A 14,268-nucleotide genomic window follows, 5' to 3' on the forward strand; every position below is an offset into this window, starting at 1 on the left:
GCTTTACATTTCTTTTTGTCAGTAACTGTCAGTAAGGAATTGATTAAGCCTGTAAAAGTTACTATAATGACTGAACTGGTCAGTGATTTGAATTTACAGCATCAAACAAGGCCAGCCAGCTTCTAAAAATGTACAAATCTTTCATCAGGCTCATATTATGAGTCTGTTTACAAAGAATTCGTGTTTGATTTATTCATTGTTTTTAATACCATTCTTGAAATTTTCATTTCAGTTCCTTGCAAAAACAATCACATTCTTAACTCGGTCTCTAGTATGAAAATAGGTCACTGTGATAGGTCTGTCAGAATACAAATGTGTGCGGAATTGATATCTAGGGCTAGATCTGACTTGGCTGAGTTCTCATTGTGAAACTATTATAGAACAATTTGTCTTATGTTAAATCTCTCTCTCTCTCTCTGTCTCTGTCTCTGTCTCTGTCTGTCTGTCTCTCTCTGTCTCTCATTGTCTCTGTCTCTGTCTCTCTCTCTCTCTCTCTCTCTCTCTCTCTCTCTCTCGTGCTCTCACTCTCACTCTCTCAATAGATTGCTATTCAGGACTGTCAGGTAAGAGGGGTTGGAAAATCCTGGCTATAGTTCTATTAGGGTGTGCATATTTATCATTAGAATATTTCTTAGTTTTTCATAAGAAAAACAAAGCAAGTTTTCTAGTTGAGAAAATATTATTTTATGAGAGTTTGAAGTACTTACATGGACCTCCAATGCTGTAGGCTGAGGTCTTTCACCTGTAGCTAAGATCTTGGAGACTGGCATAGGAAGTTCTAAGAGTGAGGTGAGACATGAGAAAGGGAAGAGACCATCGCAAGAAGAGAAGTGGATCACTGAGAGCGGCATTCTAGCCTCAGCAAACAGTGAGGAGGTAGAAGTCAGACTGACAATAGGCAATGAGGTGTAGGGAGACTTGAGGAAGTGTTTCATGTCCAGTTGACAGGTGTCAACTAACTCCTCATGTGGTTGCAGAATTTGTGAAGAATATTGTAGTTTGTTAATTTGTTGTAGTCATCTATGATAAGGTACTACATTTTATAATATTTGTAAAGGGTTTTAATGATTGAGAGTGGAGTAAATAACCAGGGTAAGGAAGCTGCTCCTAACGTCAAAGACAGGGCCCAAAAGGGTTTATACCAGAGAGGCAGTAGTGGGAGGAGGAGAAGGAGGAGGAGGAAGAGGAAGAGGAGGAAGAGGAGGAGGAGGGGCAGATTCTCGAGGAGAATTCTAGTTAGTAGATTCTACATAGCTGACTTCTAGGAGAGGCCCAGTGAGACATGGGAGTAAATAGACCAGCATGGGCTGGGGCACAGCATCTTTTCTGCTCTAAAATTTAGCAGTGCTGTAACTGAGTTATGATGAGAAGGAGGTTCAGGATAGCAGATAGGCTGCAGAATTATCTTCCCTTTATTTTGGGGTTCACCTTGTATTTTGGGGATACATAAAGACAAACATGAATGGAGAACAGTAAAGCCTACCTACTCACATTTTGTAGCCAATAAGTGATTTTTGTTGTTGTTGTTTTTTTTGAGACACGGTTTCTCTGTGTAGTCTTGGCTGTCCTAGACTCACTTGAAAGTAGACCAGGCTGTCCTCGAACTCAGCAATCCGCCTGCCTCTGCCTCCTGAGTGCTGGGATTAAAGGCGTGCGGGCCATCACACCTGGCTCCATTTTTTTTTAACCTTACTTGCTAATTTCATGCCTAGAAACCACAGAGAGACAGTTGAGGTAGTCCAGTCTGAAGAATCTTTCATTTTCTCTATAGCTGAACTTCTCTCTCATTTAATGAAGAGAACATTATAAAGAGTTTTTGGCTTTCTTTGGTGCCTTGAGAAGATCATAGCACTTCTCCGTGTCTCACCTGTTCCCAAAGGTCCCTAATGAGAATGTCTTGGATCTGTATCTCTTTTTAGGCTCTGGGAATTGACTCCCAGGTCTGGCACACTAAGCAAACTCTCTGTTACTGAGTTAGAGCATGGTTCCTGCTTTGGAAGTTCTTGAGAATAAACAGAATGATTCGAACATTGTTTTTGTTACCCTCGAATAACTGTTGAAAATTTTCAGATTAGACGTAGTTGCTCTCTCTCTTCTTTCTGAACACTAGTGACTATTTTCCTGTGAACCAGTACAAGCAGTCCTCAAGGTTGGTAAGTTGGCTGTGGTGGAAAAGGCAGAATTGGGACTTGGACTGAGACAAGGAATTTTCCTCAAAGGTCATTTTATGTTCACACTGCTACTGCGTACACGGTTTCTTATAAAGAGTGCGTGTCAGGTGCAGTGTGTGTGTGTGTGTGTGTGTGTGTGTGTGTGTGTGTGTGTGTGTGTGTGTGTGTGTGAATGCATGCACGTACATGTGTGAACACGAATATCCATAGGCTTTATAGCTAGGCCCCTGCCTCTTCCTGAAGGAAGTGAGAGGGAAATCCAGTCAGTGATGAAGGGTATATTGTGGGATGAGGAGGGAGCAAAGGTAAAATGTCTCTGAGGCAGGATGGATGACCTGTAAGGCATGTGGCTGACAGTTAGTGACCAGACGTGAGATGGAATCATAGTAATGCTGGAAGGCCAGATCCCGAAGGGCTTTTGTACCATGTAAATCAGTGTTAGAATTACAAGAACAATTCAGCTCCCTTGTCTCTGATGCCTCTCTTAAAAATATTTATTTACTTTGTGTGGAGGGTGTCTATGCTCTTATTATGGGTTCTGTGTGGAAGTCAGAGGACACTTGTGGCAGTTCTTTCTTTCTACCCTGAGAGTCCTGGGGATTGAACTCAGGTCTTCAAGTGTGTTTTTAGATTTTTGGTTGTGAGCCTAGCCTTTAACAGCTGAGCCATCTCTCCAGCCCCTTGGATTTGTTTTTAATCTCCCAAGTGATCTTGCTTCTCGTATCAAGCTATTTGTATGTAAGAAGGATGTATTGAAAAGGAGCTTGTTTAAAAATCTTAGAAGACAAAACATTGATGTCAGTTTGAAAACAGGAAGTCGGGAAATTGAGCTCAGCTGAGTAGCTGTAGCTCAGGTAAAAGCACTTTCTTTCTACAATCACAAGGACCTGAGATCCCAGAAGTTTGTTTTCACTGGAGAGAAACACCGTGTTCTGAGAGAATGGTGACTGAGGTCACAGTGATGGTTGTTGGCAGCCCAGGGCTGGAAGGCAAAGGCTCTCAATCCAAGTGCTTTCTTAGAGCTCTTGCTGGCCAGGAGGACCTGTTGATCAACCCTCTAGTTTTGCAGAGGGCTTGAGCACATATAGTGGGAAGGTAGGAGGGCGAAGTGCAGTTGAGCCTGTTTTTCACATAAGTCCTTTCATTAAAGACAAGAACAACTGAAGGGCTCCCTCTTCTCACTCTCCCAGGAGAGCCCTTCTTCCCTTCCCTAGGTTGCAATTGCCTATTTTGGTTATAAACCCATCCAGCAGGGAGTGTGCTTGCTGATTTTGTGATTCACCCCACGCTAAGACCTCCCTTGTCCTCTCATAACTGCTCTTATTTGACTGATGATTGCAAATCATCATCGTATGTTAATGATATTAGTCCCTTAACTGAAATTCATTTCACCTGGCTCAGCAGACATTCTGTGCACGTTATAGCCCCCAGATGGGAACCCTGGGGCTGATAACTTACAAAAATGTGATCAGAATGGGCTTAACTGGAAAGAACACACAGTGAGGCTCACTTAACACTGAGGTTTGAAATTGAGAAACTGCTTCCAAAGTGCTTGGTTACAATAGGTCTTTGTCAGGATTCTCAAAGGATCAGTCAAATCCTGGCATATCCTTTGTCACAAGCTTTTTGCTGTGGGAACAATGCTATCTTAGCACAAAGTTGGATAGCTAATACAAAATGTGTAAGGAGGTGGTATTTGAAATTTATTCATCTTAGTCATGTGTGCTTATGAGGTTATAATGTCACTTGTTAAGAGTGTCATTTGTTTAATCATTTACTCATAGTTTAGAAACTATATGATATAGGAAAAAAATTTTGGGTTTTGAAGTCAGAGAATCTAGGTTGATTTCTATTTTATTGGTTAAGGTACTCTGCCATTTTGTTTTGAGAATAAATTTTAAGCCTTTAAATTAGTGGATATTCATTGTCTTTGGAAAAGCCATTCCAGGAATTCCAGTGGTTGCAGGAAACTGAGGCTAGCACTAGACACTCATGTGTTCCTCATATATAGAACCATATAGCAGGCTATTGCCTTTTCTATCACCCACTGTGGCCATAGCTTTTGCAGAATGGTTTGACAGGAAAGCCAGGACACGTCTATTTATTTTTCGTCACAATTTTGTGCATACAAATTTATGTATATTGTAAATATTAACAACCTCAATATATCATAGTCACTCCTTGTTGAGAACTCTTGCCTTTTTTACTGAAGGGAGCATTTTAGTTTCTTTTTAACATACTGGCATCATTCCTTTAAATACTGGTATACATTGGGATGGCTATTAAATAAAAATAAAGATAAACATAAACATTGAGATACCAATTATGATTGAGATGGCTAAGTGACTAACAGGCAGGGAGCATACTGAGTGCAGATTTGTTTAAGTCACATGTGAGGAGATGGGGCTAGGTGGTAAATGATTTTATCATCCTGCTAATATTGACTGAAAGTCACAAGTTCTTTATATATAGAAGTTTTGATTGAATATTTTTGGGCAATGTTGACCATGTATAATTGAGACCAATGAAAGGAAAAATACAGGTACGTGAGGGAACTACTGCACTTACCATGGGCCTTCTGTGGAGTCGATTCCTTTGTATCAGCCTTCAAGAGAAAATGAATGTGTCTGCAGTGTGGCTCCCATACAGACAGAAATTGAATATGTTCTGTAAAAATCACTACTGTAATTTCTGCACACAATTGACACTCTGTTAGTAAGTGCTAGTCGTCATTACTAGTGCTGTGAACTGAGTGCCCTGGAAACCCAGAATTCAGCAAAGCCTAAGGCATGAGTGAAGGCCTCTTGGAGGAGGCTACTTTCAAGATGGATTTGGAAAAATAAGAAGCAGTTGGCAGGCGTAGAGGGAAAGAAAAGGCAGCTCAAACAACAAGAATGTGTATTGCAGTCTGGGTATGATGATGCAGTTAGAGAGATGGGCGAATACAGATGAGGACAGTCTGCTTATGTGACTGTGAGGTCGACAGTATAGTTTTATGTTCTACCCTGTTTATGTCTATTTCCCTCATTGGTTGTCAGGATACTCATTTATGAAGATCAAAGCTGCATTCTTTGCACATTTTAACACACAAACATCCTTTTGGAGCGTGAAAGTGATCAATCTAAGTTAAATTTAATGTGCCTCTGTGCATCGTGCTAATCATTGGGAAACCTGCACTATTATAGGCTTGATTTTGCCTTTGGAATAACCACAAATTAATGGGAAACTCATGATAGACAACATGCTACAACTGAAGAGTACATAATAGACAGACGAAGGAACACCATCTAAATTAGTGCTTAAATGATAAGGAGAGCTTCTAATTATTTTTGATAATTATTTGTACTTTAAAGTGAACTTGTTGAACATGATGTGGGTGGCTTTGAAATACCTGGGGGGCTGACTGGAGACTTGAGGCTTCTGCATCCCACTTGTGACTTTGGCCAGCCCTGCCCTCAGAAAAAGAACACAATCATTTATGTAGCCTGAGAACACATCTGAGAGAGTCAAGTCTATTTTCCATCCTCATTAGACAATGTATGTGGGGCTGATGTCTGATATATGAGATCTGAATTATGCATGAGGGATAGAGATGAGATGTTGTCATGATAAAATTTTAATTACTATACATTGTATTGCTGATGAGACAGCAAATTGAACATCACTGACAAGTTGTCTCAACAGTGAAATGTGTTTGATGATATGTCCAGCCATTGATGAGATAATGAATTATCCCACTGTAACTGTGGTAACTATAAATTTGGAAAAAAAAAATCCTGGATGAAATTGAAGTTACCTAAGTGAACTTTTAAAGTTGTGTTTTGTTGCTTGTGCTGTAGAACAAACGCAGAGCTTCCCATGCTCAGTAAATGTTCCGTCACTCACAGGGCTACATTTTGTTTATGACAAGGAATACATATGATGTCATTGGACTTAAGAGTTTAAAAGTGGATAGAGTGTTTTGACATTTATGAAAGGAATGTATATCCCATTACAAACTTAGATTACCTTTTAGGGAGCTTGTTCAGCATTTATAGGGTGGGAATGAACAGGCTTTGCTTATATTCTGTCTACTTAGTGCTTTCATATGCCTCATGTTGAAGTGCTACCAATAGCTCTAGGTTTATTAGAATTTCATGTCCAAAGCAGATAAATGAGTCTCCCAGTGTCATGCAGTTTGATGATACAGAGCAGGAATTTTAACACATGTTGACCGGTTTCAGGTCCTTTGGCATTTCCACAGTACAAAACACTGGCCCTATTGAGTAGTAATGTTTGCATATTTTATGTGTCATTTGGAAAAGCTGATAATGAAAGGCTCTTTATTGACAGAATTTTTATATAGAGAGAAGATGGAGATGACTATATCATATTCCCATCTGTCCCTCAGCCAATACATATTTGCCTTTATTGGTTTTTCTTGAGTCCCATGTGGAAAATGCATAAACATATAGAATCTCGAGTATTACCACAGAGCTATCTGCTTTCTGGGTGAAGGGATCTAATTTAAATCTATTATTTTAAGCTTCTTGTCTAGGCTATATGAAGAATAGCTTATTCTCACTACCTTTACCACACTGTTTGCACTGGTGGCTAGAGTCATGGTAGAAATTCTATCTTATTTACTGGTTTTTAAAGTAATCTTTAGAAAGGATGACTGTAAGTGCTCTTCAAAGAGGTCAGTTGCAATCACCCTAGGTTGTTAACATGGGATTTCTTTCAATAAGGGCGCATTTCAAAAATTACCACCAGAATACTAAAGAAGAAATCGCTTATCTATAATTTACTTATGATAAAATGCATAGCTCTTCAAAGCTTGGTTCAGTGAAGCTTGACACATGCATATAAGTCATTTATCCTTTCACTACCATCCCATCACAACCCTTGCTCACTCGTCAATGTCCACAGTCCACAAACACTCCTCAGAACACATTTTCCCTCACTAGAAGTTAGTTGTGCATCTCCAGCATGTTGTGTTTTTTTTTTTATAATTAGAAAAATGCAGTGTGCGTCGATATGTCAAGCATCTCTCTTGCACAGAATATTGTTGGCATCCATTTGTGTTATTGTGTACATTAGTTGTTTTTCCTGGTTAATGTTGAGTGGCACTACATGATATGCATTTGTACCACTCAATCGAAAAGTAGACTCCTAAAACCTGAAATCATGGATGTTGAATTTTTCCCATATGAATTGTTCTCTGAAAGTTCTATCAAGATTTTCTTCTTCCCTATAGGACGTCAACGCGGTGGGCTTGCTGTCCTCTGGACTTATAGCAGTTAGCTGTCCCTTAAGTCTATTTCCATTATCAGTATCTTGAGTTGTAAGGCTTTCTGGCTTGAGGGGAGCCACAGGACCTCCATCCCAGGGTTTGCTCATTTTAAGCATGGACTAGTGAGGAATTTCCTAGTCACTATAATTACATGTGTCCATTTCCCCAATACATCCTTTTACTGCATCTGTTTGCATGTCTTACTGCATCTATGCCTGTGAAAACCCCGAATGAATACAGGCTTCATGTTAAGGAAATGTAGCAGCACTCTTTCTCACCACACCTTCCTTACAGCACAGGGGAAGGCGTTTGAGGAGCTGCTTCTTCAACAAACTTAAGAAAAAAAATCAAATGTATGAGAGTAGGATAGGCAGAAAATATGTCTTAAAACTATTATTATCTTGAGAGAGAAAGGGAAAGGGAGAGAGAGAGAGAGAGAGAGAGAGAGAGAGAGAGAGAGAGAGAGAGAGAGAGAGAGAGAGAGAGAGAGAGAGAGAGAGAGAGAGAGAGAGAGAGAGAGAGAGAGAGAGAGAGAGAGAGAGAATACATGCATGCATGCTATGGCACAGTGTGGAGGGCATAGGACAACTTGTGGTAGTCAGGTTTTTCCTTCCACCAAATATGTAAATATGTTCTGGAAGTTGAATTTCAGCAAGGGACTTTAATCATTGAGCCATGTCTCTAGTCCCATAAAAGCTGATTATTGTTAGTGTCCAAACAAACAAAACAAAATCACTTAATTTCACTGACCTCACAGTAACCAGACTTTGGAACGGACAGTATAAACTTGAACATTTGTTGGCCAGAGCTCTCTATGGGTACAAGTACATCAAGAGTTTTGAAGATCATAAACACATAAAAATGGACGCAGAATCTTTCATGCTAAATCAGTCGGTTGTCTACTGTTGTCTCTTACACATACTACCACGTGCCTTCAACAAACAATCTCACTAGGAGATAAAAAGAGCTGGAGAGGCCCAGCAGCCTTCTGAAAGCAACTTCTAATGCAGCCGCGCCTCTGATGTTACTAAGCAGTGGTTCACTGCTGTGGGATGAAGATTTGATGCTTGAGAAACAGTTATCTTATAATTGCCACCTTGGATAATGGGCGCTGATTTCAAAGTGTCTCCATAGTTTTCATTGGATACGCAAAATACATGCTCCTGTGGCAGTCTCCCAGATCAAAAACACTGAAACTTGCTCAACAAATACAGTAGAGATGTGCTTTTTTATATCTGCAGTTGTGGAAATGGAATTTCTGAGAGTCTCCGCATTTTGGTTAATTGTATATGCATGGTTTTCGGTCAAGCTGAATCTATTAATAGATTTATTTTATGGTGTTCCCAAAATTCCTAAGATCAAAAAGGAACAAAAATAAAATCACGAACCTAAAATAAGACTTGGCTTTCCCAATGTGACCAATAGACACATTATTTTAGAAGTATTCCAGTTGTAAACTTCAAAGTTCAAGTTTGCTTGTGAAAGCTCCACAGAAAGATTTGTTTTTCTTATTGAGCAACAAAGAGCCTGGGCTCCTTTGCCTTAACCACATTTCACAAGTCATTTAAAATTTGACCTTAGTTTTCTTTGACCTTTATAAGGTGGAGAGATAGAGAATTCAGACTTCCAAAAATGTAGTTATACTGATGTCTTATGTATGAAATTCAAGCTGGCAAAATGAAACAAGTACAGTTGATTCCTCTTTAATGGAGTCTTATAAAAGGGTATTTACCATTGGTTTTTGTTCTTTTAAATATCATTTCTATCCAGAAAGCCATATGACTTGACACATTATTTTCATATTTTCTTGGAGAAAATTGTAAAAAGAGGCATATTTTTACTTGTACTTTAAAGTATATTCATTTCAGAATAATTGCCCAGGCTAATGAGAATTTGTGCTTAAAGTTCTTCAGTGTAGTGTCCTAATAAACCCCCCTGGATTCTAAAACATATATGTCTGAGGAAGCCTCTGTCTTGGAAAAACATTTCTAGTCACAGCCATGTACTAAAGGCAGATTAAAAGCTAATTTTTTAGTTTTCAAAGAATTTTGCCACTTGGTTGACGTTACGTTAATAAATTGTGATTATTTCTGTCAGGAAAATGTACACGATAGAACTCATCAACCTTTACTAATCATGGCTCTTATTACATGAGAGTCAACTGTTAAAAACTGACCTCACCATATCTACTTTCATGTAACACACACACAGACCTGCACACATACATGCAGGCAATATATACATACACACACACATATATACATGTATGTATACACATATGTATGTTTATGTGTAAGTATGTACATATGCATTGAAATTTATATCTCACATATGAGAGAAAATATGTGGTATTTGTCTCTCTGATCCTGGCTTCTAGTTAACATGGAGAGGGCGTGGGGGAAATGAGAGGGTAACGGAATACATCTGGCATAAAAGTAGAGCATGAGAGTTTTCTTGGGTGTTTTGTGTCAGGAACTTTTAGATATATTGGGCCAGAAGGCTGAAGATGATGCTCCAGTGTTATAAGAGAGTGTTGGGTCACTGCTCAGGTAGCAAACTGTCTCTGTCATGTCATTTGGAATGCTACTAATCTGCATTCCTGCATACTCAGGTAATCAAGTTTACTCCTTCTCCAGTCTCTGATGGGTTGAAGACCAGATAGTTTAGTTTTTACAATGAAGCTTAGTTGTTTAGGGGTTAAGATGTTTTTAGGTCTAGGTAGATATTGTAAATTGATAATGTTGAGATGAGATAGATAGTAGTTTACATTCAGAATTTTAGATGCAAAAGACAGGAAAGATGTTTTCTTCAAGGCTGCCAAATATGAATAGCCAAAACACTAAGAATGTAACATTTATATAATTTCTGATTGCTTCATGGTTCTTCTTGCTGTATGTAGTTTATTATATATATGTGTAATAATATAAATGTATATTTAAAAAATAAAAAAAAAGTAGAACATGACAGGGGGTCTGCTCAAACTATTACAGTAACCAAGGACAATACAAGTTGTAAATATCGAACCCTTAATCTGATCTAGCCAATGGGCAGGACATTCTCCACAGTTATGTGAAGAGCAGGGACTAACTATGACATGAACTCAGGTACCCCATATTTGCCCACCTCCCCTTGGTGAGGAGGCCTGATGACACTCAAAGAATGAATAAGCAGGCTACCAAAATGAGACTTGATAGCCTATGACCATATAGTAGGGGAGGAGGTCTCCCTCAGTCATAGACCTAGGGGAGGGGAATAGGATGAAAGTGGGAGGGAGGGAGGAATGGGAGGATACAAGTGAAGGGATAATAACTGAGTTGTAACCTGAATAAATTAATTAAATAAAAAAGAAAAAAATATGGCCAAGAGAAAGACCTGTCTCAAATGCAGTGAATGGTGTTCTTGAGGAAGACTTTAGATTGTTCGTTGGTTTTCATACACATAGGACTACACGTATGTGAGCACCTGAATATACACACATATACACATACCAGCCTATACCCACACATGTTTATACATGTGTATATACTCGTATGAACACATGCCTATTTGAGAAGTAAGGAGACTAAGTAGGAGGGGAGGAGCAGGGGAGAGCAAGGGCAGGGCAAATGAGAATAAAGCACGGAGACATACATGTATGAAATGCCATAATAAGAACTATTACTTCATATGCTAACTTAAAAATTCATTTAACTTAAATATTGAATTGAACAGTATACCACTTGCCTATAATGTATTTTCATTAGAATTGCATGTTTGGCATATCACTTAATCATTATCAACTCCTAGACAAAATGCAAATAAGGCAGTTAAGTAAGTTAAAAAAAAAAACCCTTACTACAGTAAACATAAATTATTTACAAATTACACAAATAAACTGAAATTTATGTCTCCATACCGTTCATGTGTAGCATCTCACATTTGGCTTCATATAGAATGCAGGCAGTAGAATTACCACTGAAATGGAAATCAAGGGATTTGGATTGAAATTATCTTTTTTGATGATTCTTTATCATCTTTAGCAATCACTTCTTTGGTGCTTCAGTTTCCCACATATAAAAGGAAACAATGCCAAATGGGTTTTCTAATACACATACATAGATACATAGATACATGCATACTGTATTGCTGGCTAGCATAAATAATTTCAATCCAGAATAAAAATTATTATTTAAGGATACACAACAAGGGGCTGGCAGGTTGACTCAGCCCATAAAGAAGAGCAAGCCTGATGATCTGAGTTCAATCCCCAGAACTCATATAAATATGCAAGAAGAGAACTGAATCCACATAAGTGTTATTTGGGCTTCCATGCCTGTTTTGACATATGTGCCCCATACACAGAATAATGGCAATAATAAATGACATAAATGTAAGATATGCCAGAAAAGATCAATATTACGAGCAAGGTAATAATACTTATATAGTAATACATACCCACAAAAATAGTCTATTGAAATTTTCTCTCAAAAATATTTAATGCATAACCAACCTATTTGTAGTTATAGCAGAATTTCTTAAATACAGCCGTTTCCGGGGGAACCGTTTGCTTGATTTGTTTTTCTCGGTCTAGGCTTTGGTGCAGCCAGTTTAAGATTCTGCTTCACTTCTTTTTATCTCCCAGGACTTTGACATGAATTCTGCCGAGTAGCAGCCTGACACGCTGGCTTCTGGAGTAGGTAGTTGTTTGTGTGTCTATAGTAACTGTGCATTGTGTGGAGACACAGTGGCCATGACCTTTGCTTATTGTAATGGATCCCTCTTGATCTATATATAAATGTCTTCTCCCATGGTGATCTGCTTCCCAGATCTGGAGTGACCACTTTGTCTTCTCCAATCCTCATTAGATATGTCTCCAGGGGCTGTTTTATATCCAGCCATTATTCTGCCTCTTAGAGGTACGCTGTTTTACAAGAAATGCTAGTGTTGCCTTGCCCCTCACCCCCTTCAGCTTCAGAGCTCAAGACTACAAATGCAGTTTTTCTAACTTATACTTTTCACACTTTCTAGCTTCCTGATAGATGTATCTTCATCACTGTGTCAATACCTGCACAGAGCCTGAGAGATAATAGGAACACCATAGATATTTAAATAGATGAATGGTTAAAATAAAAAGTTAATACATGCAAATTCCCTCTGCTCTATGCTATTTCCTTTCCTTTCTGTCTGACTCCAAATAGGTTTCCTCTTCTTCCTTCTTCTCACTGTGGCTCGGTCAAGATGGCGGATATGATTATCAGCCCTTATAAAGCAAGCACCCAGCTCATGTCTTTCTTCTTTTATTCTTTCCTTTCAGTTTGAGCATTTTCTCTTGGGGGCAAAATGCTGTTTGTATATACTCTGGATTTATATTAAATTTAATTTTCTGAGATCTTTGGAACCTTTACCAAATATCTATGGTATTCAAAGTGCAGCATTTAAACTAAAACAAATTAAACAAAAACAAAAACCTCTGAAAAACAACAATAACAACAACAACAGCAACAAAACAAGTAAAACATGAGCAAACTATTCTCCCTCCAAGAGCCTTGTTTTTGCAGTTTTGAAAATACTTTAAAAAATGCAATCCTTATTGGTCTATTGTAGGATTTAAGAGTCCTTTTTAAAAGTCAGAGAGTAAATCAGTTCTACCAGATGGCCTGGATCTAGATAGCTATTGTTGATACTTCAGTCATAGAGAGAAAGAAATGGGTTGAGAGAAGTGTTCAGGCTGAAGATCTAGAGTCCTTGGCCTGAATTCAATTCCTGTGCCACAAAACAAAAGCAAAACATTAGGAGGTGTGCACAAGCACCCCTGCGGTTTATTTGATACTACCTTTTTGCAGTGCTTTACTTAGAGGTCTAGGAGAACATGTCACAGTACTTATTAACTTGACACATGAAGCAGAATAATCCATAGAGATGAAAATACAAATTCTCCTTCAATTTGTAGACTAAATGCTATTTGTAGATATTACGTCTATTTTCTAAAGAAACACTGGGAAGAAGTAGGTCTTCTCATTCTAAGTCTAGAAGACTCTAAGTCTAGAGTGCTCCCCCATGGATTTGAACTGGCTTCCATTCTCATCAGATCATGCTTATTATCTTAGCCTGGTGCTCAAGGGATGCTTTAAGAAAGGTTGTGGCCTTGTTCAATTTCCATTACTTCCAACATGGATACAATTCTTTACATTTTAATAATGTAACTTTTATTTTTATTAGCTCTTGGAATAGTTTGTACACTATGTTTCAATCACATTAATACTCTGAAAATTCCTCTTAGATTCATCCTGTCTTCCTTTCCTATCCAAATTTCTTCTTTATCTCTTCCTCTTCTCCTTCCTCTTTCCCTGCCTCCCCTCTGTCACTCAACTAAGTTTAATTTGTGATGCCCTATACATTCTTAGGTGTATGGCCTTCCACTAGACCATGGATAAAATGAACTCAAAATGCACAAATGTTTATATACCACAATCAAGTCATCTTATCCCAGGGATGCAGGGGCAGTTCAACATACATAAATTGACAAATGTAATGTACAGTGTAAATAGACTCAAAGAAAGAAACCATGTGATCATCTCATTAGATACAGAAAAAAAAAAAAAACCCTTTGACTAAATACAGTATTCTTTCATGATAAAAGTCCTGGAGAACTAGGGTTACAGGGAACATATATCACCATATTAAAGGCAACATTACAGCAAGTCCACAGTCAGCAGAATTATATTTACTAAGATCAACAACAAGGCAAGGACATCCACAATATCAATCCCTGTCCAGTACAGAACTTGAAGTCTTAACTGAACCAAGACCAGTGAAGAAGATCAAGGAGGCACAAACAGGAAAGGA

At 38.4% G+C, this 14,268-nt stretch overlaps 1 protein-coding gene across 7 annotated transcripts in view; it reads left to right on the forward strand.

The window, feature by feature from the left end:
• Window positions 1-14,268, forward strand: part of Dlg2 (discs large MAGUK scaffold protein 2) — a 1,899,378-nt gene that overhangs the window by 338,136 nt on the left and 1,546,974 nt on the right. The gene's annotated exons all lie outside the window — the stretch shown is intronic.

The sequence above is a fragment of the Acomys russatus genome, chromosome 7, assembly GCF_903995435.1.
Source record: "Acomys russatus chromosome 7, mAcoRus1.1, whole genome shotgun sequence".
In the NCBI taxonomy this organism is placed as follows: domain Eukaryota; kingdom Metazoa; phylum Chordata; class Mammalia; order Rodentia; family Muridae; genus Acomys; species Acomys russatus.